The sequence below is a fragment of the Gastrolobium bilobum genome, unplaced genomic scaffold (genome assembly GCF_033153095.1).
Source record: "Gastrolobium bilobum isolate Gb01-03AN ecotype WA unplaced genomic scaffold, APGP_CSIRO_Gbil_v1 utg784, whole genome shotgun sequence".
In the NCBI taxonomy this organism is placed as follows: Eukaryota; Viridiplantae; Streptophyta; class Magnoliopsida; order Fabales; family Fabaceae; genus Gastrolobium; species Gastrolobium bilobum.
Genome location: NW_026896046.1, coordinates 126561 through 133509, shown reverse-complemented (window position 1 = coordinate 133509; position 6949 = coordinate 126561).

Below are 6949 nucleotides of genomic sequence, written 5' to 3'. Positions count from 1 at the left end.
TGATTTTGTTGTTGAGACTCTGTTGGGCCTTGTTGCCTTATTTGGTGAGCATGCGGGTTATCCATGCCACATTGATTGATTATGTTTTAGTTTAGCATGGAGTTGTATAATTGTATCAGGATTATGGTCCGGACTACATGTTGTAGTTTCGTGACATAGATACTCACATATTTATATTATGAGGTTATTCAGTGTAGATAGCTATTTATTTGCAATTACATACATGAAATGTTTTTGAAAGGATTAAGCAATCAAGTTGGTAATTGATAATGACGTCATAATTGAAAAGAAAAAGTTTATTCCGCATTTTTAATTAAGCAACGCTTAATATGATGACATGTTAACAAACTGGGTATACACGGGACGAAACATTTTATGGTATCAGAGCACTTTCTAGGGAAAAGCCTGTATGTATTGCAATAACTTAGGATGTATTGTTGTGTGTCTTGTCATGTGTGTTTTCTCTGTTGGGTTTTGCTATGACGATGCATTTGTGACCACATTGCGTGGTCCTGATCAACTTATTCTTTGTGTAACTTGTGCAGAGTCATGGTAATGCCTAGGAGAAACCGTGAGACGACTGAGGGTCAACCCGACCTGGTCCTGACTGCATTAGCTGAGATGCAAGCGGCTAGACTAGCCGATCAGGAGACCGCTAGATTGGCCAACCTGGGGATGATGGACGTCGTTCGAGAGGCGAACCAGAAGGCCACAGAAGATCTTCTCGAGGTGATTAGGCTGGTGAACATGACCATGGTGAGGGTTATGTTGGAGGAAATTAGGGCTAGCCGCAATTAGGGTCAGTTCCCTCCACCGCCACCTCCACCGCCACCACCACCACCGCCTCCACCCAGTCTTTAGGACGATAGCCAGAGTCACATTGAGGGTACGAGTCAGCTTACTAGGGTGATGCTACCCTACTTGGAGCCAGCTGAGGATCGTGATGTGATTAACCGTCGGCTTAATGTTTTCCGTAAGCATAAGCCACCCTCTTTTGATGGATCTTATGATCTTATTACTTTGACAAGATGGCTTCAGGCGTTGGATAAGATCTTCCGAGTTATGCAGTGCACTGATCCGCAAAAGTTGATGTTTGCAACTTATATGCTGGAAGGCGATGCTCATGAGTGGTGGATGAACACCTCTCACGTCTTTGAGATGCAGAGTTATATGATTACATGGCCATTCTTTGAGGACTGTTTTCTTGGGAGATACTTTCCTTATGATGCTCAGGAGAGGAAGCAGGGAGAGTTTGACAGGCTAGTGCAGGGCTCGATGTCAGTTGACGAGTACTTGGCTAAGTTCAATGAACTGGTCAAGTTTGCACATTTCAGAATCGCTATGCCTACTCTGACATTCTTGGCTGCTAAGTTTCGTAGGGGACTTAATGAGGAGATAGCTGATCACATTGCTGGAGCTGCATCAAGAGACTTTGGGACACTGGTACAACAGTGTAGGGACATCGAGGATGTTTGCATTGTGAGCAAGGCCAAGAGGGCCAAGATTGTTGATGTTACGGGAACTGGTAGTTCCACTTCTTGGAAAGATAGAAGGTTTGCTGGTAAGGGAAAGGGAAAGCAGTTGGCTGCTAGGCAAGCGCCTAGTCAGTTCAAGAGGACTTCGACGCAGAGGAGTTCAATTAGACCTCTTACTCCCAGATGCTCGGGATGTGGGAAATTCCATGTGGGGCCGTGTGCTACCAGTCAGTTGATCTGCTTTCAGTGTGGCCAGGCGGGCCACTATTCCAGGGATTGTCTGTCATCTACTGCGAGAGTTGTAGCGGTTCAGGCAGTTCCACTTCAGATGGTTCCCCTTCTACCTACAGCGGCACCTGCAGTGCTACCTGCCACGAGTCGTGTGTATACCTTGGATCGTCAGCAGTCGGATCGAGCTCTGAACCTTGTCAGAGATACTGTTTCAATTGGTGGATCTGATGTTGATGTTTTGTTTGATTCTGGGGCAACACATTCTTTCATCGCGACCCCGATTGCAAATCAGATGTCGCCACCGGAGTTGACAGAGCTGAAGAAGCATATTGAGGATCTTTCAGCGAAAGACTTCATTCGACCGAGTGTGTCTCCATGGGGAGCACCAGTCATTTTTGTGAAAAAGAAAGATGGGACTATGCGATTGTGCACCGACTTCAGGCAGCTGAACAAGGTGACAATCAAGAACAAGTATCCCCTCCCACGTATTGATGATTTGTTGGATCAGCTCAGGGGTGCTTGCGTGTATTCTAAGATCGATCTCCGGTCTGGATACCATCAAATTTGTGTGAAGCTGAAGGGTGTCCCTAAGACCGCGTTTCGTTCAAGATACGGTCACTTTGAATATTTGGTGATTCCTTTGGGACTCACCAATGCACACGCAGTGTTCATGGATTACATGGACCGGATTTTCCATCTGTACCTGTATCAGTTTGTGATTGTCTTCATTGACGATATCTTGATTTTCTCCAAGACAGAGGAGGAGCATGTTGAGCACTTGAGGATTGTATTGCAAGTGCTGAAGGAGAAAAAGCTTTATGCTAAGCCTTCGAAATGTGAGTTTTGGCTCAAGTCTGTGAAGTTTCTGGGGCATGTGATTTCTGCTGAGGGAGTTGCAGTGGATCCTAACAAGATTGAGGCTGTGTTGGATTGGGAGAGGCCCAAGACTGTTACTGAAGTGAGGAGCTTCTTGGGTTTGGCAGGTTACTACTGGAGGTTCATTAAGGGATTCTCCACGATGGTTCTACCATTGACTCGCCTTACCCAGAAGCAGACTCCATTTGTGTGAACTCACGAGTGTGAGGAATGCTTTCAGGAGTTGAAGGAGAGATTGACTACTGCACTAGTGTTGATCCTTCCTTATCCTGTGGAACAATTTGAGATGTACTGTGATGCATCAGGGAAGGGACTAGGCTGTGTGTTGATGCAGTCCGGTAGAGTCGTTGCTTATGCTTCGAGGCAGTTAAAGCCTCATGAGGAGAACTATCCGACTCCTTTCCGCACAACGTCCTGCATTTCTCTGGCCTGTAGGATATTTTGACACACATGACATGATTATCTGCTACATTGCACTTATTTTGGAACTTATATTATATTACTACTTTTAGAACTTATATTGCACATGTAACTGAGCTTGGGGTGGAGAAATCCTTGAGGACCCCTTACCTTACTGAGATTTATGTTTAGAGATCTCACCCCACGTTTGGGGCACATTTTCAGGTTCAGGTAACTCGAGGGTTGATACCTAGGGAGGCAAGAGGCCAGAGCTGAGTTGATATTTATGTTTTTATGATGATGTACTGGATTCTGACATGCTTTACATTTATTACCATGTTATTTGATGTGAGACTCTGTTGGGCTTTGTTGCCTTATTTGGTGAGCATGGGGGTTGTCCATGCCACATTGACTTTACTTTGTTGATTTAGTTTCGAGTTGTATAATGTATCAAGATTATGGTCCGGACTACGTGTTGTAGTTCCGTGATTTAGATACTCACTTGTTTATATATGAGGATATTCAGTGTAGATAGCTGTTTATTTATAATTTACATACAGGCAATGTTTTGAAAAAAGATTAAGTAATCAACTTGGTTAATGTTAATGACGTCATAATTGAAAAGAAAAAGTTTATTCCGCATTTTAATTAAGAAACGCTTAATACGATGATATGATAACAAACAGGGTATACACGGGGTGTTACAGTAGACGTATGTAATTCCCGCATTTTCTCTGGCCAGTAGGATTCTGACGCACATGACATGATTATATGCTGCATTGCACTGATTTTGGAACTTATATTGTTTTACTGTTTTAGAACTTATATTGCACATGTAAGTGAGCTTGGGGTGGAGAGATCCTTGAGGACCCCTTGTCTTACTGAGATTTATTTTTAGAGATCTCACCCCACGTTTGGGGAACATTTTCAGGTTCAGGTACCTCGGGGGTTGAGACCTCGGGCGGTAGGAGGCCGGAGCTGAGCTGACTGGTATATGCTTGATGATTTAGATACCTTATATGATCATGTCTGATTCTTCTACTATGACTATTGCATTTGAGACTTGATGATTGTGTTGTTTATTTGGTGAGCATGAGGATTGTCCATGCCACATTGACTTGGCTATGTTTATTTAGATTTGAGTTGTATAATTGTATCAGGATATTGTCTGGTCTATGTGTTGTACTTCCATGACTAGATACACACTTAATTATATTATGAGGTTATTCAGTATAGTTAGCTTTTATTGCAATGCACATACAGGAAATTTTTTGAAAAAGGATTAAGTAATCAACTTGGTTAATAATAATGATGTCATAATTGAAAAGAAAAAGTTAGCTTCCGCAATTTAATTGAGTTGCGCTTAATATCGTATCATGATAACAATCCGGGTATACACGGAGTGTTACACTTAATCCACCTCACTTAATCCCTTTATTAGTGTCCTAATTAAGTCTTATAACATATTTTAAAATTCCAAACCCTAGGTTACACCATATGACCGAATTGCATAGTGCACAAAGTTAGGATTTTTACTTGTCTTTATACACTCTTTCTTGGTTTAATCAAGTACCTCAAGCCATTAGTCCACAAAGGTGTCATCTTTAGTAATTTTAACCATCAAACCGTAATTTAAATGAATAGGGAAGAATCATCAAGGTTGGTTTTAGGGTTCTTAGTTCATCCATTTCACGAAACAACTCATACACAAGCCAAATGTGACACTTTTTCTTACAAGTGAAGATCTTTCTTGAGTTTAAGACTTCCACCAACACATTTAAACACCAAGACTCCATTTTTAAAAGAATACAACATCATTAACACCATAAACTCGTGATGGCTGAAATCAAAAGTGAAGTAAAAGAGGGTTTTTGGTCATCTTTTCGATTGATTCAAGCCTTACTTCTCCAAGATGGCTCCTTTAGCTCAAGTTCAAGACTTTACCCACCAAAAATGCTTCTTTTTCTCCAAGAACACACCTTCATAAAATATTCAAGGATTTAGAACCAAGAACATAAGTTTAAAAGAGTAAAGGTAGGGTTTTTCAAGAAGAAAATGAAAGGAACTTACATTAGGAACTCAAAGAATGACCAAAAGAGGAGTGTTCTTCAACAAGGAGCTTTAACCACCTTTTTTTCCATAAAAGGAAAGAATGTGCAGCTCTTGTATGGGGAGGGTGCAGCCACAAAAATGAGGTTCCAAGGTTCAAAAATACAAGCTTTCACAAGTTCAAGAGCTAAGGAATAAGATTGGTGAAGAGTTTTTTGGATTTTGATGAAGTTTAGGTGGTGGAATCTTAGAGAGAAGGTGGAGAAATTTTGAAAACTCAAATTTAGAGAGAGGGGGCTGCTTGGGCGCTGATGGCTGCAAGGGAAGAGGGTCTCCTTAAGTTTTTAGGGTTTTGCCATGTCATTAAGTGACTTTCTATCATTTAGTGACACCTGGTGTAATTTTTCTTTGAATTGTTACCAAATTTTTACCCGAAAATTCCCAAGATCCCGACTTTAAGTAATTAATATTAAGTTTGTTTAATTAACATGTTTCTAACTCAAAAATCTAATTAGTAACTCACGATATGCTTACTGTTGTTTAACTACACTGTAGTCCTTACAGGTATTCTTAAGTGTACCCAGACTTCATAACTTTCTTAACTTTACATCATTGGTCTAATCATGACTTGTTTGGCATATATTTGACTTATATTCCCTTTTCTCATCTTTTTCTCATTTTAGAACTATATCGGCTACTGTCACAGTAGTACAAAATACCTGGTAACAATAACTTTATCAAAATATCCCAATATGGGTATCAGAATTCACAGAATCAAATTCTTTTATCATTTATGACAATTATATCCTTAGAATAGTCCTCTATCTAAGATTCATTGATTAGGGTTGATCAGATACATGTTATTGCCTCAGCAGTACAAACTATTAAGTCAAAACTCACTTTCTCAGAATACCCACATATGGGCGTCAATCTTTATAGAATTGAATTCTATACTCATTTATGATACTGATATTAATAGAATAACTCTCTAACTCATATTCACCAGGTTAGAGTTATTCTATTGTCTATTGCTGCATCAGCAGTCAAAATTAACATGCAAAAATTCACCTGTTTTTTTTTCGGTACATAAAAATTCACCTGGTTAAAATACCAACAATATGGATATCAAAATTCATATAATTTCTTCCTCAACTCATTAATGACCCTTAGGTCCTCGTAATAATTCTCTAATTTTGAATTATCCATATTATGATTATTATATTACACCAAGAGACCAAATTACCTGGTGGACTTTATAATTGACGAAAGCACAAAACAATGCTGAATCGGATTGTGATATTTGACTGAATTAGATAGTGATCTTTGATTCGTTTATTTCCTGAATTACCATTTTAATTTCATTGTTATTTATTTCTCGTGATTTTTAATTATTTCCTTGTTTAGTTTATTTCCTTTTATTTATCATTCTAGTATGTTGTAATCTTTATATAAGAGAATAAGAATATCAGAAAAAGGGCAAGAATGTTTATGCCACAAATCCTTGTCTCAACCCCCCCTATATATCTTTCTAAAAATTATTATTTTGAGACAAATGTAAATTTTTTGTTTTATCTCTAAAAGTAAAAATGAAATAAATATAAAATACATAAAAAGATTACAAAGATCATGTGTTAAAAAAAATATATGATTACAAAGATTCCTTCAATGGAAGAGGGGAAAAAATTAAAATATTACAAAATATATCCTAGCCTTCTATGGAAGAAGCAAATTATAAAAGAAAAGAAAAAGTTACATGAATCTTAAGCCTTCCACCGACGACACAAACTAGAAAAACAAAGAAGAAAATATTACATATAAATCACAAGTGTTCCATGGAGAAGGCAACAAGAAAAGGAAATAATCTAAAAAATTACATAAATCCTAAGTCTTACGTGGAGGAGGAATACTAAAAAAATAAA